The sequence below is a fragment of the Mytilus edulis genome, chromosome 9, assembly GCF_963676685.1.
Source record: "Mytilus edulis chromosome 9, xbMytEdul2.2, whole genome shotgun sequence".
Classification (NCBI taxonomy): Eukaryota; Metazoa; Mollusca; class Bivalvia; order Mytilida; family Mytilidae; genus Mytilus; species Mytilus edulis.
This window is the reverse complement of record NC_092352.1, coordinates 38,450,908-38,478,030: the sequence shown is the minus strand read 5'-3', so window position 1 is coordinate 38,478,030 and position 27,123 is coordinate 38,450,908. Positions and strand designations below refer to the sequence as shown.

Genomic DNA, 27,123 nt, shown 5'->3' with positions numbered 1-27,123 from the left:
CAAATTCCTTCACAAAGCACCCAAAACTAAACCTTTTCCCTTGCAGAATAAACCCCTACTAGTTTTATGAAGTTTCTTTTAGTTGGTCAGATATATTTATATTTTACCAAGGACTATCCAAAATGGGTATAGTAAACATCTTGACTTGGGTGACATAGCTTGTTTCAGGTGACCAAAGGTTAACCTCTGCTCTAATGGAGCAATTTGTATTTCAACACCTTATTTCTAGTGCAAGAACATTTATTGACTTGATTGAAGTTCATACTGTAAAAAATAAGTGAAATGATTATAGTTTGCTGAAATCTTTAATCCATAAAACCTTAAAATGAGCACTGATAAAAATTTGATACTGAAGAAATTTGTAGTGGTCAAGATAAAATCAAGCAATAAAATGCTTTGTACTGAAAACAGATACATCTGGTGGTACAAAAATACTGACAACTATATCATGGTTAATAGAATGTTAGGGTTTGAGAGAAAAAATGTGCTTCTAATTTAGCACTGATGAAAATTTGTATCAATACAGAAGATCAATGAGACAGCAAACTAACTACACAAGAAACCAAAGGTCAACTAGAGTTGGGACATCTGTGGCCAAATTTATCTGTAATATCACTAGCCTGTGATCACTAGGATTGTGAGTTCAAACACCACAGTCAAAAGGTGTTTTGTACTTCAATATTAAATGGCTTGGACTGGTTCCTCCATCCGGGAAAAGACTGGCTGCCATGATATAGTCATATGTTCTGAAGTGGCGCTAAACACAAAGAATCAATCAATTATCATTTAGAGTGGTTGCAAATATATAAAAATAAGAAGATGCAGCAGGAGTATGATTGCCAATGAGACAACTCTCTACCAGCCAAATGACATAGAAATTAAAAACAACTACAGGTGACTTTATGGCTATCAACAATGAGCAAAACCTGTATCTCATAGTCATAATACAGTCATCCTTTACACAATGTTTTGCTAACATCTTGTTTGACATAGTTTAAGCTCATTTATTTATTACAGAAAATAATCTGTATACATTATGTTAAATCTACAAAGTGTTTGGAGATATTCCAAAGATATTTTTGTTACTACAATAAATTATTTCTGATGTTATCTGATAAAGTGTGGATTTTTTATGATCTTTTGTAGGAAATGTTAAGTGATATTTTGTACAGCAAACAAATTTGTTGAATAATACAAAAATAAGTAAGAAAGTTGTGATTTGCACAATAATTGCATAACAAATAGATGCTTTATGGTGTTTTGATGTTAACAAATTACCAGATAAAATGTCTGTCTAATTTGAGACGGAGAATGCGATACAAAAATCCATTGAATTTTTGTTTTATTGCACTAATACAAAATACATTTAAAAAAAAGAAAAGAAAAAGTTGTTTAATGATATTTTAGTTAGTGAGTAGGACGTGCGTGAGTCAGTTGTACTTTGATTTCTGCACTTCCTCATTTTCAATTTGAAATTCAATTCACTTAATGTTCATACAGTGTTTTTTTTTCACTTAAAGGTAATTTTTAATGCCAAAAAGACAATATATGATCAAATTTGGCATTGATTTACATTCAGTGTAGATTAAACTATTATAAAGAAAAATTTTAGCATTCAAATTAGATTTATTTAGAAGAAAAATAAAAAGAGATACCCAAGGGTATTTATATTTCTTAAATCTGACGACTACAAATTAATGGTAACACCATTTCCGACAGAAAAAGGCACAAGGCCAACTATTTCATAAAATTTCATGCATAAAAGTAAAAATTTAGCGACATGTACCCCCACTAAAAATAGGAACACCAAGGAAGGATACACAGTTTCTTCTCCATTTGTGACACCAGACATACTCCGGCTATTGGGTTTATGTGTGCTGAATAATAGATAACAACCGTAACCTAGGAATAGTTTAAATCTAAAGATTCTATTGGCTGTCTGGCTGTCTTATTATTTCGTCCACACAACCATGTAGACCCACCCTTTCATGGATCTACATATATGGTTGATGCATAGTCTTTTTACATGTTCACTTCTTAAGTGGCATTGCTTGGTTTTCTCTAGAACTAACAGATACTAAACAAACTGTCTCTATAAGTCACAGAAAAACCGACAACATTGCCAAAAAGAGAAAAATTAGTCTTGGAAACAATACATATAAATCTAAAGATTGAAAAAAAAACCCTGCAAAAAACAGGGTTAAACTCAGTTGTTCTAAAAGTGTTAGCATTTCATACTTCACTAGTGAAATACTCTGTAAAATAAGATTTTTTTTCAATTAACTATAGATTGATTGATTGTTGGTTGCTTTACGCCATATAACTATAAAAGGGGGTCTTCTATTGAACAATAGGTACCATTTCCATTACTTTTTTCGTATCAGCTCTTGTAATAGAATAGAAATGTTTTTGTCATCTAACATAATAGTGCGTAGATTTACTACGTATTACAAACCTACAGAAGAATTTTTTCATGATTTTATTCATTTATCAAGACCTGAAACCATTTTACCGTCAGACAAATTTATCACAGTGATCTATTTGTCATTGGATAATCACAAGCAGATAATGTAAAGGATGACAAATGCATATATGTCTATGTAGTAATGAGAGAAAGGTTGCGATTGAATTGAAATCTACTTTTAAGAACTATCATTACAAAGAAGTTAGATTTGTTTCCGTAACAAAGATGATCTTAAAGTGTCTTAATGTTAGTTTGACCTTTGTTTATTTGGAATTGATGATTTCTTATTTCAAATATTTATTTATGTCATTGAAGCATATATCAAAATTTGTCTTCAGTATTTTGAAAGTTTCCAGTCAGCTTTTTTGCTAATAGATTTGTTATTGTTTGATTTTTTAGTTCCGACCGTAACAAGAATCAACAAATTTAAATATATCCTCAAACATTAAGAATTGAAAAGTAAGTCATATCCAAACTTTCAATACAATTTTTTCTGAGGTAAACTTGGCTTCAGGAAGTCATCTTTTATGTTTCTGGACAATTTCTTTTATGCCATAAACATTTATTTTTCCAAACTTAGTTTGATATTGAACCTTTGGGGTGGGCAAAACACCTTTTGATTGTGAGGTCATGGTGTCAAAGATCTAGAACACAACAGTAGTAAAGCTAGGCTAGTTTGCAGTTGATAACTTTTGAACCATTTAGCCATTGAACCTTTTTTAAACTTTATTTTTAAGTCTTTTGTTTCTGAACAATATCGTTTTTGAGCCATAATTTCAGCATAACCAAAAGTAAGGTAATAATGTACCATGGACTAATACAGACCACTATTTTGTATTGAGATCAATAGGTCAAGAGTCAAGGTTACAAGTAATGGATTGACTAATTGAGACAGTAGCTTTGTTTCTTGATATTTATATCTCCTTTAGTCAACAACTAACAGAAGGGGAGGGGTTGCAGCTTCATATTTGAAATAGGGAAGCTAAAGGTGGAACTTATACTGTAAACCAACTTATTTTCGCGGATACTTTATTTCGCGTTTTACCCTTTCTAGACCATTTCGCAGTTATTTATATTCGCGATTTTCTGTCTTACTTGATGAAATTTAATAAGGAATGATCCAAGTTTTACATATTCGCGACAATTTATATTAGCGTTATTTTGCTACTCGCGAAAGTTGCGAAAATAAGTTGGTTTACAGTATTTAACAATTACATGCCATAAACGATTACAGTACTCTTTACAAGAGGTTGGGGTGGAGTGTATGTCTACTCTACACCTGAATCGTCCACTGGGAACACCTGTCAATATTTTTCTGTACATGATTTTCATAGCTTTTGGGGGATTTTTTGTTTTTTAAACTGCCAAAAAAAACCACCATGACATACGCATGCAAAGTAAGAGACACAGGCTTCTGTGACACTATAGTGAGATTATTAATTTTTTTTTATTAATCTGTACTAATGTACTGTATAACTAATGTTTCCTGCACTAAGTCAATGATGTCTGACCTGTTTCCATAAAATTTGCATTTTTTGTTGTCTGGAGTAAAAATGATGTGACCAAGAATAGTATTACATGTACTGAAAGCTCAAACAGTGTTCCAGTATGCCAAATACAGCCTTTAAAATATAAATTAAATTCTTCAAATGTCTAATTTTTTACAACCCTGTATTAGAAATTTCCAAAACTTGGTATCTCCATATCTCTGTTTTTTGGAAAATGACTATTCTTTATAATGATAAATATATTCCATGATTAAAGATATTGATCAACGCAAATATATTTGACATTTAAAAAAAATAGATCTCAGGGTTATTTGAAAACAAACTTTAATGGGACTGTTCTTTGGTTGCCCCTTCACAGGAACAGATTTTATCTTTTGGAACTTTAAAATTATAAGGACTTACTTTCATAGATATAGATAAAAGGGAGTTAGAATAGGTCAATAAGACAGAAATTCAACAACAGTAAAAACCAACATGACATTTTCAAGTACATACAGAATAACTTGTGTGCATACTTAAAATTTTATTTTCTGCTTATTACAAAATATAGATTAAAAATGACTTGTGTTTTTTTTTTAAATCCTGAACAAGAAATCTCCATTTTTCAACAGATTATGAAAATGTTCCTATTCCTCATTATTCATATAAGGAAATAAAATATTGAACGATTTCATAGTAACAACAAAAATCCCACATCTGTATTATCTGCACTTTATTTGCAATAATGTCATAAATGTCAATTTCAGCAGAGTTATCTCTCTTTGGGTTGGTACAAATTAAAAATTTTACCAGTGCTATCATTCATATGCATACTTTCCATTCTGAATTTTATATTGTTAAAAAAATAATGATAAAATTGAGAACTGTTTTAGATTGTCTTTTTTAACCAGATTGATGTTTAGTTTCATTTGATATTCAGTTGTATGCCTTGCATGGTTTTCCATATTTCAAATTGTTTCTCAGTTGACTAGAAAATTGTAATTTTAGAAGAGTAATTATAAAAACACAGAATTTCAAAAGTTATTAATTTGATCATCATCTCCAGTTTTATGTCCATTTTGGAGAAAATTCAAGTTATAGATAAAAAAAGGTAGCAGGAATGAACAAATGTACTTGATGGTTCAACAGACCTAACCTAGCATCATCAAAAATAATAATTTTACAATTTACAATTTAGACAATCAGCAATAAAATCACATAGTCCAGTCAGCCTGACTTAGCACAAACTCAACATGTGATGGGTTAAAAATGATTTTACATATGCACAAGTTTCCCCTTTTTTTCTCTGGACCATACATGTCTTACAAGAAAACACACAAAATAAAATAAACTGGACTGTTCTGGTACTAACAGGATCCTCACTATCCTGAACCAGGAACTGAAAAGCGTCACATTATTTTGAAAGTAGAGTTAAAATGTGTTGGATGCTACAGGAATTACAGGAAGCAAACTAAAGTAGCCACAGAGGTTTGTTGTTTTTTTAATTTTTAATTTAATATACTTAGTAGGCAGTTCCAACTAAGTAATTGTACTAAAACGTGACAAAGAAAATGTAGAGGGCTATAACAAAAATAAAAATGTATAAACTTTGTATAATTTTAGAATTGTTAAATATTTAAAACAGTAATATTTTCAGTTAAATTTAACTCTAGAAGTATATTCCACTTTCAGCAAATCAAGAGGAAACAGATTAAAGTGTGACCACAGAAGACTGATGGAACGTTCAAAGAAGTCATTATGAATGAGAATTTGAAGATATTGAAGAAGATCCAGTTTGTTGATGATTTGTTAAATATTGGATTTGTAAAATATTTCTTTATCTTGACTATATGACATGCATGCACTTGTGGTCTGACAAAATTAGTACTGACTCTTTATATACATGTAGTATATTCCTACACTGATCTATATTCTGGACGGTTGATTAAGAAGTGTTGTTCATCTTCAACCATGTTCTGAGTAGTCTACCATTTTTCAATTGAATGGTTGTAATGGTTTACTAGTATTTTTATTTTTAGCTCACCTGGCCCGAAGGGCCAAGTGAGCTTTTCTCACCACTTGGCGTCCGTCGTCCGTCGTCGTCGTCGTTAACAATTTACATTTTGAACTTCTTCTAGAGAACCACTGAATGGAATGAAACCAAACATGGCATGAATGTTCCTTATGAGGTGCTAACCAAGTGTTGTTACTTTGTTGCCGATCCATCATCCAAGATGGCCGCCAGCCGGGGACTTAGTTTAACATAGGACCCTATGGGAAATGCATACAAATGACTTCTTTTAGAGAACCACTGAATGGAATAAAACCAAACATAGCATGAATGTTCCTTATGGCGTGCTGACCAAGTGTTGTTACTTTGTAGCCAATCCATCATCCAAGATGGTCGCCAGCGGGGGACTTAGTTTAACATAGGACCCTATGGGAAATGCATACAAATGACTTCTTCTAGAGAACCACTAAATGGAATGAAACCAAACATAGCATGAATGTTCCTTATGGAGTGCTGACCAAGTGTTGTTACTTTGTAGCCGATCCATCATCCAAGATGGCCGCCAGTGGGGGACTTAGTTTAACATAGGACCCTATGGGAAATGCATACAAATGACTTCTTTTAGAGAACCATTGAATGGAATGAAACCAAACATGGCATGAATGTTCCTTATGAGGTGCTGACCAAGTGTTGTTACTTTGTTGCTGATCCATCATCCAAGATGGCTGCCAGCCGGGGACTTAGTTTAACATAGGACCCTATGGGAAATGCATACAAATGACTTCTTTTAGAGAACCACTGAATGGAATAAAACCAAACATAGCATGAATGTTCCTTATAGGGTGCTGACCAAGTGTTGTTACTTTGTAGCCGATCCATCATCCAAGATGGCCGCCATCATGGGACTTAGTTTAACATAGGACCCTATGGGAAATGCATACAAATGACTTCTTTTAGAGAACCACTGAATGGAATGAAATCAAACATGGCATGAATGTTCCTAATGTGGTGCTGACCAAGTGTTGTTACTTTGTAGCCGATCCATTATCCAAGATGGCCGCCAGCGGGGGACTTAGTTTAACATAGGACCCTATGGGAAATGCATACAAATGACTTCTTCTAGAGAACCACTGAATGGAATAAAACCAAACATTGCATGAATGTTCCTTATGAGTGCTGACTAAGTGTTGTTACTTTGTAGCCGATCCATCATCCAAGATGGCCGCCAGCAGGGGACTTAGTTTAACATAGGACCCTATGGGAAATGCATACAAATGACTTCTTTTAGAGAACCACTGAATGGAATAAAACCAAACATGGCATGAATGTTCCTTATGAGGTGCTGACCAAGTGTTGTTACTTTGTAGCCGATTTGTCATCCAAGATGGCCGCCAGTGGAGGACTTTTGAATGAAATTAAAGATGTTCCTTTCCTTATAAATGAGGTTGTGTTGTCACTTTTAGCCAAATTTTATATTTTTTGATATGATTTCAAAAACCCAAGTAGAATCAGGTGAGCGATACAGGCTCTTGAGAGCCTCTAGTTAGAATTGACATATTTGACCTACAATGGTCATGTTGTCAGTTTTTGTTATGGATTTCTTCTAAAAGATGTTTCACTCTTGTCAATATTGATGTTACAAAAGAAAGTGGCTGTTAAACAGTTCCCTTTGTTGACAAACCAAAGATTAAAAAAAAAAATTTTAACCAGAAATTCCACCAGACTTGTTGTATATTAAAGAAAGAAGCAGATTGTTTATAAAAGCGAGTTTGAACTTTTTGGCAACGTTAGTATACTGTTACTACACTTTTGATTTGGGCACTGCATAAACAAAAACATACAACAATAAGAACATGTATTTTATTACATGGAAACCAATGAGACAACTTATATACTTAATTGAGGGGGGATAGGACCTTTATCGGGACTCCGGGATCGGGTGTTTTTAAGCTCGGATTTCGGGATCCGAGAATTTTTTATCAACTTTCGGAACTTCGGGATTTCGTGTTTTTAAGTCCGGGATTTCGGGATTTCGTGTTTTTAAGCCCGGGATTTCGGGATCAGGACCCCTCCTACCCCCTCTCTTAATTAGATTTTGGAATTTAGAAACAAAGTTAAGTATGACTGTCATTCATATTTTCTTATTCTAATCATGTTCAAAACAACAATAGTGCAATTTGATGATGACGAAAAGTGCATACTACCCGTCAGTAATTGAGAAATTTAACATTTATGTTACAAATTTTTATATAAGAACTATTATACAAGAAAGATTTTCATTCTTTATGCAACCCCAATTTGCATAAAATTTCAGAGTAAATTGCCGGAAATTACTTTGTATGTTCAGTGCTACACTTCAGAGTAATTTTAAAGTTCTTCAGGCACTTTGTAACAGGAAATTTCTATAATTTGGAAATAAATTGATACCAATTTTATTTGTGCTTTTTTAACAAAGTCTTTTACTTCTATGTTACATAATAATTCTGTGTGAAGTTATTTGTTTTTCTGAAAGGAAATTTAACGTTTCTCTATGGACACAAATTATTAAGTAATTGCAGAAAAAATGATTGCCGTTTGACATCTTCAGATGTCCATATTTACTGTTTATTATAGACGGACCTAGAGTGTAATATCGATAAATCTTCTATTGAGCTAGATTACTGTCTGGTTCTCATTTAATATTAATTTGACTTGTATCTTTGTCACAATCCACAGACATTTCCTATATTGAAAATAACAATTGAAAAGATTTGCCATGCTCCTAGATATAATTAAGAGGTTAGCCAATCAAAATACTAAATTGTATCTGTTTTTTAGATGCTTCTTTTCAAGTTTTCCGTTGTCGCTGATTCTTATAGTGAATCAGTTCTGTATTTATAGTAATGTTAATAAGTTGTTTTATTATTTTAACCTAATCATGTTTATGCACTCATTTTCCTTTGTTGCAACTACCTATCTGATAATACCTTTCTTATTTCAGGCCACTTACAGCATTTACAATAAATTAGCAGACGACAGTTTACATGGGAGCAGACGATAAAGAAACCTATTGGTGATAATGGGACAGAAAGAAGATATTGTCCACAGTTTAGTAGAAGATTAGTTTTGATAACAGGTAATTATTTGTGATAATCGTCATTAAGTGTTGTTAGCCGAAATTTTGTACATTCTTTTGAACCATAGGGTTAATTGCAAGATAAATAATATTTCTGTTGCAGATGAATAAATGATTGACATATTTTAGTAATTAGATCTCAAATACAGGTATTTTTCCACTTCGTGCAAAAGTAACTAATCAATTGCATGTGGATTGATTGATATTGTGTCAGTTGATATATCTGATAGAGAGATTGCATACAGTTTATTAAATTTTAAAAGATTTTTAGTTTTGTAAAATTAAATATTTTAAATCTGTTAGAAAAAAAATGATCAAAGAAAAACCAATAAATAAATTAGAAATTTTATGAATAATTTAACAGACTATAAAGAAAAGAAATAGGATACAGATTTCTTTATTGAATTTGAAGACATTTACTTCAATAAAATTTATGTATAAATTTTATTTGAAATGGTGTGGAACAAATACTTAAAAGTTAATTGAAGTCAATAAATTGTGATTTATATGTTGTGAGAAACTTTCATAAATTGCATAAATTATGTTGATTTGCGTCAATAATTCAATTTCTATATATATTATTTTAGAAGAACAGTTAAGTTTGTTGTATTTGAAAAAAAAAGTTTTGAATATAGTTATCCTCACTACTTTTTATTTTTGTCATCTTCAGTTAATAGTCCCCTACCCAGGGTTCCGCTGGCGGGCGCCATTTTCGCAATTTGCGAAAAAATAATAATTGTGGCGATAAAAATGTGTCATTTGCAAAAGAATTTGGCAAAAGAAATATAACCATTTATTTTCTTCCATCTTGTTTATTTATTTTTTTTTGAATTTCTTAGACTTTACCCGATCAGACAATACTTAGAATTCACCTTGACCTCATTCAGATTTGGACAGATTATCAATAATCAGCTGACTGCATTTTATAGCTATCGACAACAAAGGACTAATTAATAAAGGTGTTGATTGAATTGTTTGACAAAATGATATGGTTAAAAGGCTTCCGCTAAATTTCACATACAGAATTTATTTACCACTTTGCGACGCACGTGTTTGAAGCAAGCTTTTGACGTCTCCTCTCCTTTTAAAGATAGTTTAGAAAAGAAAGCTGCTGTTGTGACGAAAAATTTTCAAAAGCAAGAAAAATCTCCGATTTAAAACTTTAATTATCCTTTGACTTTAATATAGGTAATTAATTATATTTCCCTTAGGGTTCTATGTTAAACTGAGTCCCCTGCTGGCGAAATTAGAAAAGTTGATTAAAATACAATGAATATTTTTCCCTTTTAAGTTATACAAAAATTCTGTTGTTTTAAAGTAAATGTTAAGTGTTTATTCATTAAAATGTAGACTGTAAAATGAGTTTGAGAGAATAATCAGAGACACAATGGGGCAAAATCATCTTGTGTAAGGGTAGGGGAGGGGAGGGGGGTAGAAAAGAGGTAAATTTTAAACGAAAAATATATTTATGTTACTTGGCGAAAAAAATAATAAAGTGGAGAAAAATATATTGTTTTGGCGAAAGAGGTGGCGAAAAAAATAATTGACCCAGGGGAAACCCTGCCTACCGACTAAAGTTGAAGGGGACTTTAGGTTTGCACTCTGTCTGTCTATCTGTCCATCTGTCATTCTGGCAAATCAGTTTTCCACACTTTTTTTCTTCATGCTTGAAGATATTTATTAGATATTTGGTGTAATGTTTAACTAAGTCCCCTGCTGGTGAAATTAGAAAAGTTGATTAAAATTGATATTTAAAGTTACAGATCAAGTTCAAATTTTGTTCCAGTATGATGATTTTGTGCAGAGTTATGTTCCTTGTACTTAGAAAATTCACTCACATAAGGCCACAGACCACAACTAATTCCTCTATCAGTTCTTTATAACCTTTTGCATCATTAAAAAAATTGCACCATGCACTTTTGTCAAATTTTTTGTGTGTGTAATGTATAGTCCTAGTTCAAATATATATCCAAAATTCAGAAAGATTGAAGCAATCACTTTTACAAATTTAGCCAATACACATCCATACCCCTATTGACAAGTCAAGAGATGTTCCGAAAACTGTAAATATTACCTTTTTGCACTTGGCCTAATCACTCATTCCAAATGAAAATCAGTTAAAATACAACATCCAAAAATTCATTTCACCTCTCTTCATTCATTTCCACCAAAAAAAATCTAAGAAATGAGTGAGGAAGGTAAAAGAAAAAAAATTAAGGAAAAATACACTCTATTTAAAAGGAACTATATTCGTGGACAACGAAAAGCGGGGTCAGTAATTGTGGTCTTGGGCCATAATTAGTTTTCCACACTTTTTATACGCCCGTCTTTTAGACGGGACGTATCATGGTATACCATTGTCCGTCTGTCTGTCTGTCCGTCGTCCACACTTCGGACAATAACTCAAAAACACTTTCACTAATTTCCATGAAACTTAAGTGAATTGTTTATATCTATTGACGTAAGCTCCCTTTCGTTTTTTTTTAATTTCAGATTTTAAGTTTTTGATTTATGGGGGATTTATTTAACACCATGAAAAGTTATAGATCAAGTTAGAATTATGTTTTAAACAATAAATTTTTAACGGTTTGGGGACTGTGTGTAGCCTTGCAATATAAACCAAAGAATGCTTGTTTTCTGTTATTTTGAAATGAAAAAATGATTTGCAAAAAAAGACCAAAAAATAATAGTTTATACAATTGAAGGTACAAATAAGAAGATTGACACTTTTTTGTTCAAAATTATTTTCAATTTCTCTTGACCTCCACTGATATTCTCTACAAAAAATCCATTTTGGAGTTTTTGTCCCTGAAGGGTAAAATTTTAGCAAATTTTTGGTGTTATTATCTTAAAAACTAGAGAGAATATTACCATAACAATAACAACCAAAAATAAGTAAACATTATAAATAAATAAAGCACTCTCACAGATACAATTCTCTAAACTCAAAGAAATTTATATCAAACATTCATATCAGCAAAGTCTTAGATGGGTTTGCAAATAATTTTAAACCACCTAAAGGAGTTTTGCCTTTTTCGAAATATAAACTATATTGAAACTTTAATTGAATTGTTTGTGCTTTCAAATTAAGTTAATTTCAAAATGTTTATGTATGTAATGAAATGTCTTGAGGAAGTTTGAAAGTCAGTGCTTGTCTATTACTTTAAAGGAGTTATGCCTCTTGGAAATAAAAATTCTAAAAAAAAATTGATAAAATCGTCCATGCGTTGACAGGAATATCCAAGGACATTGAGTACAGGCATCTAGTTAATTAGTATTGTTTGTTTTTTGGCATATCAATAATTTGCAAAACGTGTCAATTTATGTAATATCAGAAATTAACAAGTGACATAATATTGGCAATACTATTTATTTGCTCAGATAATTTCAGATAACAAATATGTATGTTTTTATCATTGATACCTTCGCCACAAATAATACATACAGCAATACAATTTTTCGTAATGTACAAAATGGTTTATTGGCGATCTTTTTTCTTTATATAAAATTGATGATCTTGGGACTGTGTAAGTTGATAATGGAAATCTATAGACATTCAAAGGCTTATCAGATTATTGGATGTTAATTGGACAATAGTTGACCGTTAATCAGCTTTCAGCTGACCATCCAGTAACCCATCTTATCAAGCGATCACTTTTCTCAGCTGATTACAGATCTACTAATAAATCTTTGTACATTTGGTTAGAGCTTTGATTTTATTATCTGTATGTTATTGTTTAACTTGTTATAAGGAATAAATCACAATTTTTGGTTGTTTTGTGTGGCTTCAAACAACAAAATAGGTAGACTTCTGTAGGTGACAGTCATTTGGTACCATGTGACAAAGGTTAATTGTGACAAAACTGGTTTTAGTTTTTTTTGCCATGCATGCATGTACTGATTTATGTTGAGGATGAAAACCCCATATCCTTTCTTTTTTGTCCCCTGCGTGATGCATTGGTAGTGGTTGGGAGGGGGATGGAAAAACTGGTTGTCTGTCTGGTCTTGTTAGTACTCTCAAGTGTACAATTCTTGCCAGATTTTTATAAAACTTATACTATCAGCAATATCTTTGACAAATTCTTCAGTGGTGGTTGATTGACTTTTTTAAAAGAGTTATACCCCTTGGAATTATTGAATAAGTGCAAAGCAGGGTACATTGACATTTGAACTCTGTTCTTTTATTCTATTATAACAAGATTTCTCTTTGATTTGCAAAAATGTTATACAATGGCTGTAGCGTTGAGTGTAAATTAATTAACTTCTCAATATTTAAACTTACAAAAAAAAATCATAATCGACAAAATTTAGTTAATGCAATCATAATGAACCGTTCACCTTTCATATCAGTGAGGGACCTAGTAAAGCTGCAGTAATTCTTGTGAAAATGACAACAAAAAACTAATTACTTAAATAGGTTTAAGTTTTAATACATGTTTGCTCATAAAAAATTGATATGGTAATAAATTAAGATTATTCTATTTAAAATATTTGCCGGTTAATGCGAATGATTTGATAGTTAGATTAGATTATTAGACTTATACTTTGGAGACTTCGTTGGAATTCATGAACTCCATAGCTACAAATTGTCGTCGAGGGAATACTCAGTGATATCGCCAATAAATAGGCTGCGAATAAATCTAAGAGAAACATCTTCACTAAAATTGGTTTGAGGATCAGTAAAATCAAATATTAACTTGTTGCAAAATTCTCATTAATATCCTGCTTTTCAATTTTCTAGCAATGTTAAAAGAGTCTCTCGGGATAGCTTCCACGGTAAAGTATATATAATACATCTTTTTCTATACCAGCAGACTTATTTAGTTAATGTACAACATTGATTATCAAATGGTGAATTATTGTTGCCGAATCTATTTAGCAGAATCTTTGTGTGATTGAGAACAACTTTTACAGTGTTTTCAGCTTTTCATCTCACGACCTTAGATTTATATACTTTCACGAAATATGAAATATTGCATGATGTTTCTATGGAAATATTCCAGAATAATTTCTTTAGAAAGAATCATTCTAATTTTAACCACTATGTGTTCACTTGAATTGAATGATTCATACAAAATATTTTGTAAATTAAAGATGGTTTTTGATCCTGATATTTAGCCTCATCCTTATGAAATTAAAAGAGAGGTTGTTGACCTTGACCTCTATTTGAGAATTGATGTTTTTCAAGACACTTTAATTAAGCTTATGCAATATTTACCTGATTCACCTGTGTTCTTAATTTCATCTGCAACAAGACGATGGAACTAACATTAAAATTGCATCAAAGTAGTTAAAACTATAATAATGGAAAAATATTTATGTCAGCTGTTAGGGAACGAGACTTTGGCTGTTATTTGTTATTTAAAAACGTAATTTGTTATTGGTCCTTGAACCTGAATTATAAAATTGATAATCGTCATTTGAATAAAGTCTTGTTTGTGGCTCTATATATTATTATGTTTTTTATTCATTGTTTGTACATAATTCAGGTCTTAAGTGTTCTCATTTGAATTTTTTTAACATTTGTCAATTCTAGTTATGGCCCAGCAACAAAGGTGTCGGGGCCATATAGTTTTACCCTTGTCCGTCATTCTAATTTTTGTCGGAATTATGGGGTTTAGACTTTCTATAAATTGTTGAAAACAGTTATACAGACTTTTTAAATCCTGATCTGACGTTTTCCGTCGTCCGTAAACTTTTACAAAGATCTTCTCTAAAACTACTTGGCCAAATTTAACCGAACTTGGCCACAATCATCATTGGGGTATGTAGTTTAAAAATGTGTCCGATGACCCCGCCAACTATCCAGGACGGCCACCATGGCTAAAAATAGAACATAGGGGTAAAATGCAGTTTTTGGCTTGTAATTCTGAAACTAAACAGCAATAATGTTTAGCAAAGTAAGATCTACAAATAAGTCAACATGACCAAAATTGTCAGTCAACCCTTTAAGGTGTTATTGCCCTTCATTAGTCAATTTTTAACAATATTTCATAAATATTGTGATCTTTTACAAAAATCTTCTCCTCTAAAATTACTGAGACAAATTTAACCAAACTTGGTTATAATTAAGAGATAACTGTATTGTATTTGAAGCTTAAAGGACGTCCATCAGTAGTTTTACTGTCGCAAATTTAGTTTACCTGGCGACGCGGAGCAAAAGCTTCAAATACAATACAGTTATCTCTATTCTAATGCAAAACAAGTTCATAATTAAATTTCAATCATTATTTCAGTGTAAAATCTTCATTAAAGAAAATTCCGCGAAAAAATGTTATCTTCTTTGGTCCCTACACTAGGTGACGTCATAGGTATGCTTCCGGCGTCAAACATAAACACCGAGCGTTTTCTGGCTTCTGTGGCGCTTCAGAATGTAATAAAGTTTGATAAAAAGAAGATTTTTAGGTGCAAATGTGAGTTTTTTTGCTTATTATTGTAGAAATTACATTTCAATACATTCAGCAATTCAAAATGTCGGCTTCCTTAGTTACAGACAAGGAGATAGAGAATTTTTACGCTAACTGTTATCCAATCAGAATCATTGATACAAAATAATTGCATTAGAATCATCATTAGGGTATCTAGTTTTAAAAATGTGTCAGATGACTCTGCCTGTCAACCAACATGGCAGACATGGCTATAAATAGAACATAGGGGTAAAATGCAGTTTTGGTTTATATCTCTGAATCTAAAGCATTAAGAGCAACTTTAATTGGTGGCAAAAATGTTCATCAGATTAAGATTGATCTGCCCTGAGATTTTCAGACGAATCCAAAAAACCCTTGTTGGGTTGCTGCCCCTTTAATAATATCTAATACTATTAATTATGATTAACCTAATTTTACATGATTTACAAAGCATCAGTAAATACAGGTGAGCAACACAGGGTCTTGAGAGTTTCTAGTTTTTTAAACGCCTTCAGATATTGGGCTGATTTTTGGTAATTAAGTTAACCATGATGAGTTACACATGAAGTTAATGTTTAGTTTCATTTTGGATAATTTTTGCCAAAATTACAGGCTTTGGACATGTGTTGTTGAAATTGCAGATTTTCCAACTTTTTGAGGGGCCATTCATGTTGTTTTGACACATCTAGTTTTTAGTTTGAATTCACTTCTTCAAAATGATGACTAGGATGAAACATTTGTGCTCATTTTTATAAAGCAAAGTAAGTGCAGTCTTATGAAGAAAATACCATTTACCACATACATGAACACTAGTTTAAAAAATTGGACTCTGATATGGAAACTTCCATCAAAATGATTTGATAAGTTTTAGTTTAGAGATGAGTTACAAACAAGGGCAGGCAAGACATTCATTTTGAGTATTAAAATACATCCTAAGTTTGGTTAAACATAAATGTTTTCATAGGAACTAAGATATCCTGTTTTGGAACAATCTGTATTGACTCGTAGGATGAAATTTACATAAATATCAGCAGGGCAATTTCACCAATATTGCACGTGCTGATTTGAACATATCTTTTAATAACTTCAAATTTTGGGATGAAGTTAGGTTTTTCATGCCCCAGCCAGAGCAAAGGAGGCACCAGGTGTTACCCATGTCTGTCCATCTCGTCTGTCCACCGGAACATCCCAAAATCGGTTTCTGTTCTCTAACTTTTAGTTTTCCTCAACCAAATGTTATAAAACTTATAGACAATGCATATTAGAACAAAGCACAGAACTAGTAAAACTTTAAAGAAGATTGATATTGGGTGGTGTCACTTTTAAGGTACATAAGTTAAGCATCCTTAGAAATTGAAAAATTGCTTAATCATATTTTGTTATCCAACTCTAGTTTGCCTCAACCAAACTAATGAAACTGGTATTCAATGCTGATATTCTCAAAACAGTCTTAAATATGTTAATCCTGCATCTGTATGTGCAAATTTACTCATGAATAATTACAAGCAAGGGCATATGTGACCAATAGACATTTTATTTTTAGTAATATTGACCTGTGTATGGATTTAAACATGTAAAAAAGTGCCATGTCATTGGCTGCTTCAAACAAATATTTCTGAGTTAGTCAATGTTCAATTGAATTATCTTAAAGATATATTATAACTTTTTAAAGTAAAAGTATCTTGATAAGAGGGAGTGTATTACTTCAGATTTTATGAATAAGTAATTATAAGTGGAAAGAAGGTACTCCAAAGAACAAGGAAGTGAATTCTAAGCTTTGATTAGCATTTATATTCTACACTCTAACAGAAATCATGTCTGCTCAAAAATTGATACTAATGCAGTAAAAGAAATCATTTATATAGCCTATGTAACATTGTGTTCAATCAAAAAGAAAACAACTATATTTGTGATTATCTATTTCTGCTGACAGTTACTATATGTGACATTTATTTCGATTAAGATACGGATGGGAAAAAGTAATCTGTTTCATCGAAAATGGTTTTTGACAAAAAACCAATGAAAGATTAACACTATAAATGGATTTTGAAGTCAGTAGCCATATTTCATATAATGCATTAAAGACAATTGAATTAACTATGAACCATTATCCCAAATATAGCCAAACAAAAAGGCATCATTTGAAATGTAAGCAAATTGAGACTTCTCGTAAAACTTGATTACATGCTAACCATATTTAGACTTGAAGATCCGTCCGGTTTTAATGGTTTTGTCTTTCTTAATTTAAAGTAACAAGTTTGTATACTTTTTTATAATGAACAAATGTGAAGGCGTCTTGATTTCCAAGCTCATACTTACTTTTAAATGAATATGCTGTTGAAATCAGAAGCGTGAGTAAAAATTATAGAAATGGGGAAAAAAAGACAATTTTCGTCTGTTTGACATATCCATAATGTGAAATTATAAGGACATGCAAAAGTAGATATGTTTTGATTTAAACTAATTCTTTGTCTTGTTTTTACAAGAAGTCTACATTTGGAGTATTTTGTCGACAAAGAGGTATAATCTTACATTGTCAGTTGCATTTGATTTGTAAGCATCAGTTAACCTTCTGACATGCTAGACATATAAATGTTCAAATTAAATTGTATGAAAAAAGGGATGACTTTGAAATGTTTGCTCCAAAAGAACTGGTCCAAATGTTACTCATTTGAACAAATTTCTTCAGCAATATTTCATGGTTCCAGTTAAATGTACCGTTATTGTGTTGCTGACAATCTTGACTGAAGTCTTTCAGAAATCTGATTTGGTACTGATTTATTTGAATTATGTGAATGAAATTAGACTTTATTTTCACGTCTGCTGTTTACTTCCTGTGAAAAAAAATCACTTCTGCAGACAATTTGTTCTGGCTTCTACTTAATTAAAATTCTTAAATTTTTTTCTGATTAGTTGTCCTAATTTTAATCCAGAAAACAAGATCTTATACAGTTCAATTGACTTTTAACAATTGACACAAAAGTTCATTATTGTAGAAGAAGATATCTGATACAAATATCTTCTGCAGGCATTTTACCATGTTTTAATGTCAACAATAATGAATATTAAAAAAAAAAAAATGAATAAATAATTCTTTCCTGATATTTTTTGACACTTTCCTGTTAATTTGACTTTTCAAACTATACTTTTGAATTCGATAAGACATTATTATATTAAAAATGACTAGCGCTCATCTGAACACTTACATTTAGGTATTACAATTGTGATTATATGAAACATATATAATCAGAATCGAGTTTCAGCGCCAAACTGATAAATCATCAGAAATGTAAATGAAGCCATATACAAAACAGATATTCCATTAAAATAATTGACTACTTTTTCTTTTCAACCTTCTAATGGTTATCGATGTAGCATAATTAAAACATATTGATGATTTTTACCATCTTCATTTTATGATATTTTATGATCCAATTTGTTAACGACGGGATATGATCGAATATAAAAATTGGTACTTGGATTAAATATAGCATGTAATAATGTGTAAAATGTTATATGATACGCCACAATTCTGTACTTGGCTGAGGTTTATGAAATCCCATTTATTATGTATAAAAGATTTATCAAACACCAAAAGTAACATCAAGATTCATAAGTCGAAGGAATATTGACAATATCATGGCAAGAAACAATCAAAAGACAAATTACAGTCCACTAAATACTGCAAATAAAAAGGTAAAGACTATGCAACACACATACAGACAAAAATAAGGGATGATATCCTGGAAGGGTATGCAGATAGGACAATCAGTATAATAAATTAAATACCACATAGCTGAGAGAGTGATAGGGCAGATCGGTACCCCTCAAAAAAACATTGTCAACCTTGGCTATGCCTGAGTTGACAATGTTTTCTCTGGGTACCAATCTGCTCGATCACCCTCTCAGCTATGTGTTATTTATATACTATGGTACAGCATAGAAGGCAGTCTTGGATTCAATGCCAAATTTGACAATATTGTACAACATAAAATGTTGTTTATGGTTTTGATGTCTCATTTTACTCTATTGTACAGTATAGAAGTTTGTTTTGGTTTCAATGCCACAAGTTCCACTTGAACAGCATAAAAGATGGTTATGGTTTTCAATGTTCCACTTGCACAGCATAAAAGGTTGTTATGGTTTTCAATGCCACATGTTCCACTTGCACAGCTAAAAAGGTTGTTATGGTTTTCAATGCCACATGTTCCACTTGCACAGCTTAAAAGGTTGTTATGGTTTTCAATGCCACATGTTCCACTTGCACAGCTTAAAATGTTATGGTTGTCAATGCCACTTTTTCGACTTGTACAGCATAAAATATTGTTATGGTTTTCAAAGCCACATGTTCCACTTGTACAACATCAAATGTTGTTATGATTTTCAATGCTACATGTTCCACTTGTACAACATAAAATGTTGTTATGGTTTCAATTCCACATGTTCCACTTATACAGCATAAAATGTTGCTATGGTTTTCAATGCCACATGTTCCACTTATACAGCATAAAATGTTGTTATGGTTTTCAATGCCACTTATACAGCATAAAAGGTTGTTATGGTTTCAATGCCACTTATACAGCATAAAAGGTTGTTATGGTTTTCAATGCCACTTATACAGCATAAAAGGTTGTTATGGTTTTCAATGCCACTTATACAGCATAAAAGGTTGTTATGGTTTTCAATGCCACTTATACAGCATAAAAGGTTGTTATGGTTTCAATGCCACTTATACAGCATAAAATGTTGTTATGGTTTTCAATGCCACTTATACAGCATAAAAGGTTGTTATGGTTTCAATGCCACTTATACAGCATAAAAGGTTGTTATGGTTTTCAATGCCACTTATACAGCATAAAAGGTTGTTATGGTTTCAATGCCACTTATACAGCATAAAAGGTTGTTATGGTTTCAATGCTACATGTTCCACTTGTACAACATAAAATGTTGTTATGGTTTCAATTCCACATGTTCCACTTATACAGCATAAAATGTTGCTATGGTTTTCAATGCCACATGTTCCACTTATACAGCATAAAATGTTGTTATGGTTTTCAATGCCACTTATACAGCATAAAAGGTTGTTATGGTTTCAATGCCACTTATACAGCATAAAAGGTTGTTATGGTTTTCAATGCCACTTATACAGCATAAAAGGTTGTTATGGTTTTCAATGCCACTTATACAGCATAAAAGGTTGTTATGGTTTTCAATGCCACTTATACAGCATAAAAGGTTGTTATGGTTTTCAATGCCACTTATACAGCATAAAAGGTTGTTATGGTTTCAATGCCACTTATACAGCATAAAATGTTGTTATGGTTTTCAATGCCACTTATACAGCATAAAAGGTTGTTATGGTTTTCAATGCCACTTATACAGCATAAAAGGTTGTTATGGTTTCAATGCAACATTTTATACTAATTTACAGCATAAAAGGATGCTTTTGGTTTCAATGCCACATTTTACACTATTATAAAGCATGACATTTTGTTTTTGTTTTCAATGCCAAGTTTTTGTTATATTATACAGCTTAGTTGGTTGTTTTGGTTTTCAATGCCACATTTTCAAACTTCTGTACAGTTTAGAAGGCTATTTTGGTTTTCAATGCTACATTTTATACTTCTTTACAGCAAGGAAGTTTGTTTTGTTTTTCTGATGGCAAATGTTTTATTATTGTACAGCATAAAAGGTTGGTTTTGATTTAACTGCCACATTATATAATGTTGTACCACATTGGAAGTTGTTTTGGTTTTCAATGCCACATAGATATAGGAAGATGTGGTGTGAGTGCCAATGAGACAACTCTCCATCCAAATAAAAATTAACAAATTAAACCATTATAGGTTAAAGTACGGCCTAGTTTATTTATGTTGTACAGCATAGAAGCTTGTTATGGTTTTCAATTCCACATTTTTACAGTTTGAAGATGAAATATTTTGATGTCCCTGCTGTCAGGAAAAGGAGGCATTAAGATGTACATCTATACCTTCATTTGTACATCTTTCCATCTATACCTCCCAAAATTGGTTTCTGTTCTCTTACTTTTAAGTTTCAAAACTAGTTTACCTCAACTGAATGTTATGTTATGAAACTTGAATACAATGCTTATTACCACCAAACACAAGTCAAGTTTGAATTTGGGGATATCCCTTCACTGATTTCTAGTTGTGTCCCTTTAGAAAATTTCAGAGTTTGCTGTATCCCTGTTATGTTTTAAAGAAGAACACAATGTTAATAGGATTGAATAAGCACATTGACTCTTCCATATTTACAAACAGATGCATTTGTGTGCCATGAACACATTATATAATTAAATATATTTTCTTGATCAGATTAATGTTGCGTATTGTTTTGTTTTCTAGGCACTGTGTTGTGAACATTTTTATGCCCCTTTTATGGGCATTATGTTTTCTGGTCTGTGCATCTGTCCATTCTTTTGTTTGTCCGTCTGTTCGTTCGTCCGTCTATCCTGCTTCAGGTTAAAGTTTTTGGTCTAGGTCGTTTTTGATCAAGTTGAAGTCCAATCAACTTGAAACTTAGTACAAATGTTTCTTATGATATGATCTTTCTAATTTCAATGCCAAATTGGAGATTCCCCCCCCCCCTCCCCCTCCTCCTTTTTCCCCCATTTTCACGGTCCGCTGAACATAGAAAATGATAGTGCGGATGGGGCATCCGTGTACTGGGGACACATTCTTGTTTCTTTTTGTCATGTTTTTGTCTGTATTTCTTTTTGCCATTGGGTTATTTCCCTTTGGGTATCTCCTCCCCTTTTTAAAAAAAAATAAAAATAATTTGACTTTTAATTTAAACCATATACATGTATTTACATTAAGAGAATTTATCAAGTTTGGGGGGGGGGGGGGGAAAGGTTTAATCTTCTGATGAAGACTTTTACTCATTCTTTTGTTGTGTTTCTTTTTACCGACAAAATTGTTACTCTGTTACTGATTTAAGAACAAGGAAATAATTATTTTTACAATGATCATAAAATAAAAGAAATGCCATAACAAGAAGCATTACATGAAATAAGCTTCCATTCATTACCAAAATATTAGCTTTTTCTAATAAAGATTCAATAAAATATCCAAAGAATTGGTAGAAAGTTTGTAATGATCACTATGTTCTGGTTTTAAAGTTCTTGACTGATTGTAATTAATTGCTGTCATCGTAATCGAGTGATTTTAAAAGATGTTGGCCCTTGCTAACAAATGAATCCTCTTCCCAATTTCATGCATGAATGAATTGGCATTTGTAAATAATAAGAGATCAACTTGAATTGAGTGCTTTTGTCTGATTTGATTTCTCTTCCATTGTGCAATGTCTCTTTCTGATCAAATAGGTAATCCAATTTACATTTTATTTTTCTGCCGTTAGATGAGTTTTCTGATGTGTAATTTAATTACCATTGTGATCGAAATCGGAAAGGCAATATCCTGCGCGGCATCAATATTTACAGCATCTAGGACAACTTGGCAAGATTTATTGTCGTAACAAGTCCTGAAGATTTCATCAATTTCATTATCTTCTACCGAGGCCCTATCAGCCGCTTAATCAATTTACAAACTGTGATTCTTCTCTTGTTGTCTCGCTGTAATAATTAACATTGAACTGTATCCTAGATATACATTGTGGGCTAATCATATTCATTTTGTTGCTCTTAACATGACATTTTCACCGATTCTCTATTTATTGGTATAATGTAAACAGTTACGGGTTATATTATTGGTCAAACTCCTGGAAAGAGAGGTTAATCAAGTCATTGACCATTCATGTTTCTACATGGGTTTAATTAGTTTATTGACCGTCACTTGTATAGACAGATTCTTTTTTTCCCCCCCCCCCCCCCCCCGTCATTATTGGACAAAGATTAACCTCTTTAATGAACACAGATGCTTTTTGTTCTCTTAAAACATGTGAAACACCTGGCTTTGCTGTCAAAGTAAATTTTTTTAGCTCATATTTGAAATACCACATTTTTATTGGTTAATTTGTTCCTTTCAAACTATATATAAATTTAGAAAAATCTATAACCTTTCACATTTGCCTTTTGGGCATTGTATCTTTTGTTGTTGACAATATCTTCCTGTTGTGTTTATCCAATAGAGGGTGTTTTATATGCTTCTGAAGTGTTGATGGCAGCTTGTTGATAGGAATGAGATGATTGAAGCCTCCTTCTGGTGACGATTAAAGCCTCCTTCTGGTGATGAGAGTTGTGACATTGATATGACATTGATATTAATTTGTTCTTTGCTGTTTGTCTTTTGTAATGAATATTACTTTAATATATTTAATGAAATATGTAAAAAAAAACTATTAGTTTGTTTTGAATTAAAAACCTACTTCAGTCATAATAAACAAGGACATGATGACTTATTTAGGTTTAAAATTTTATTGGGGTGTGATTGTCAGAATTTGCTCTACTGGTGTTAAGGGACTTTTTAAAGTTGCAGTGAGGTGCATTTTGCAGGCTGCACTGTGACTTTGAGATGAAGAAGAGCAATAAAAGTGCTTTTCAGTGTGTTTTTTGGTGTTTCGTCCTGTGCAAATACTGATTTTATGTCATGTATGGATACCCCATATCCTTTCTCTTTTCTATTATACTTGCTAATGTCATTCAGTCTGCAAAATAAATGTAAGAAGCATATAACACTTAGGAAGGACTACCAGTAAACAGAACATAAGTTTTATTCACTAAAGATCTTGAAAATTGAAGAAAAAGATTTTGTTGTTTTTATTGTAAATAGATATATACATATAGATAGTCAAATTGTAATGAGTTCAACAACTGGTATAAAAATTAAATTAAAAAAAATCCGTGTAAGAAAACAGTAATAAAACCACAATTTCTTAAAGATTGCTTAGATTGGTAAGACAACAAAAATAATTATCATATTAACTTTGTTTTTCTGAAAAGAACCAGTTTCCAGAGGCGAATTATCTAGACTTAATTTAAATTACCATTACTGTAGACTCTTGAAATAATTCGATAACATTTTTTTTACCATGGGCATTTTTTATTTTCCGATTTGATCTGTCTCTTTAGACAAACAACTAGTGATATAATGATGATTAAACAGTCGTCAGTTCTCAGAGTGCAAGAATTTCTTGTTCGTCTTGATGTTTAGTTGGTTACTTTATTAGGGTCCTACCAGAATTATTAGGGTCCTACCAGAATTATTAGGGTCCTACCAGAATTATTAGGGTCCTACCAGAATTCCAGTTCAAGTCTTTCTGGTTTTGCTTGTTGTTCATTTAGTTACTATGAACTGTAGAAGATATTACCAATTTAATGTTTTTACAGTACAATGTAAGTTCTGACAGTGGATACCTTTCTGGTTTTGCTTGTTGTCCATTTAGTTAATATGAACTGTAGAAGATACAGCTAATTTTATGGTATTTACAGAACTTGCAGTTCTGAGAGTGCAAGCCTTGCTTGTTACGATTTTTCATTTGGATGCTATGAACTGTAAAAGATATTAAAGGGTCTTACAGAACATTCAGTTCTTAGTGTGCAAGAGTTTCATTATTAACCCTGTTGCACTTTTGGTAACTACAAAGATATTACTAATTTTATGGTCTTACAAAACTTTCAGCTCTTACAGTACAAGACTTTCTTGTTTAACGCTAGTATTTATTTTAAGATATTTAGGTCTTTTTGAACTTTACATGTAATTTAATTTACATACCCTTTCTTCTGCCATTTTGTGACATTCTTGGTGTTTAAGGCTATGTTAGCTGGTGCCAGCACTGATGTTGTGAGAAGTTATCAATTATAAGGAATGTATTGGAGTCCAGTGGAAGTATCATTTCTGAAAGATTTGTCTTCTTTTGGACTAGGCTATATTCTAATGCTGAATTTTAAAATTAAACCATGTCATTCAGAAATATGCAAATTTTGTGGTCAAGGAGGGATGGAAATAAATGAATAACCACAAAGTTATTTTGAATGAAGTTGTGGTTTTATAACACAATTAATAGAGTATATGGACTAACCACAGCAATTCTTTAAATTCATACAACTGGAATTATAAAAGTATTTCAGTGCTATTGCAACTATTATCTTTTGAGAAAAAAGTAATAAGAAAGTTCATATGGTATGATGAAAACAATAACAAAAAGTACAGACTTTATGAGGGACATTATATTTCCCTAAATCTTGCAATATTTCATTTTCTGTCTATTTTATGAGAAAACTTTTGGAACTTCTATCATGAAATATTATCATATAACCATAAAATTCTGTCAGCCCTGAAATTTGCAACTATTAAAGAAGGAGTGAATGTATAAATACCCAAAACTAAACAAGATTATATCCAATTAATGTGTAACTTTTGATTAATTATACATATTAATTAGGTGCTAATCAGTGAAATTAGAATAATGGTTGAAATGAGTATATATTCAGGTTCATTTAAAGTAAGGTGACGTTTCACAGTTTTCATAAACTGACCTGGAATGAAGGTAAACAGACTTTGGATTCAAAATTGACACTTGATACTGTATACAAATTTTTTTTTTGTCAGCATTTGAATTTCATGATTTCTATGGTCAATCCTGTTTGTCTTTTATTTTGTTTCTTTTTGCCCTAGACATGGATTAGGGGGGATTAAATTTAACCCTTTTCCGTCAGTATGTCCCAAAATTAGTTTCTGTTGTCTTACTTTAGTTTGAATAAACCAAGTGTTATACCACCATACACAGATCAAGTTTGAATATGGGAGGTATCATTCTTATCATTCTCAAGTTATGTCCCTTTACATAAAGAAAATTAACAATTTTGTTTCTGCACTCCTACTTTAGATTGCCTCCCTTTTGAGAAAAAAAATTTGGTTGCTTATATAGGGAATCACTGAAGCGTGACGAGATCAGACCCCCTCTTAGGCAGCCAGTGGGCCCCCATGTATGAAAATTTGTGGATCCGCCACTGACCAAATTTAAGATAAAAAATGAAGAAACCCATTTATTCAGTGGGTTTTCACAATTTCAATGCATTCATGGTATAAATAACAGTGCAAATTTGTAAGTTTGGTAAGCATTCTGATTTAATATTTGTTCAGTTCATTATGACCAATTATGGCTCTAGAGTTTTCTGATCCTGGCTGGAGTCATTTTATATTTATCAAATTTGGGTTAGCAGCAGCTAGGGTATACAATAGCCATCTTTTTTCTAATTGACAAAAATAGAAAAAATGGAATAAGATACCCAGGGGGCTATCAAATTATATAGAGTAGTCAGTTGACTTTTTACATAACGATTTGACATAGTTTTGCAGAAATTTGATTAGGAATTCTAACAAATGATATAATAGGTTTATTTGTCTGATCTTAGATTTTGATCGTAAGTACTTTAAACAATGCTTCTTTAGTGACAAAACAATCCATTCATTAATAGGAATGACCAGACAGATATGATTTCTATTTAATACAAGCTGTTAAATTTCAGATGACATTGATTTCTCGACTTCCTTGATTTAAAGTACAAGTGCACTTTCATATGATGGGGAAAAATAGTGAGGTTCTTCCATAGTTGTTTGCATAACTTCACCCCCATACCCCTTCCCCCACAAATTGACTAAGAATTCTAAATGAGGCTTGTCTTAAATACCTCAGATTTAAAGCTCACCTTGACCCAG

The 27,123-nt window shown here is 31.8% G+C and overlaps 1 protein-coding gene across 2 annotated transcripts in view; it reads left to right on the top strand.

The window, feature by feature from the left end:
• LOC139489703 (zinc finger MIZ domain-containing protein 1-like) overlaps nucleotides 1-27,123 on the top strand; it is a 210,228-nt gene that overhangs the window by 17,877 nt on the left and 165,228 nt on the right. For both annotated transcript variants that reach the window (XM_071276417.1, XM_071276425.1), the window contains 2 exons: nucleotides 5,644-5,744; nucleotides 8,943-9,077. The gene's annotated coding sequence lies outside the window, so the exon portion shown is untranslated. The remainder of the gene's footprint in view (nucleotides 1-5,643; nucleotides 5,745-8,942; nucleotides 9,078-27,123) is intronic.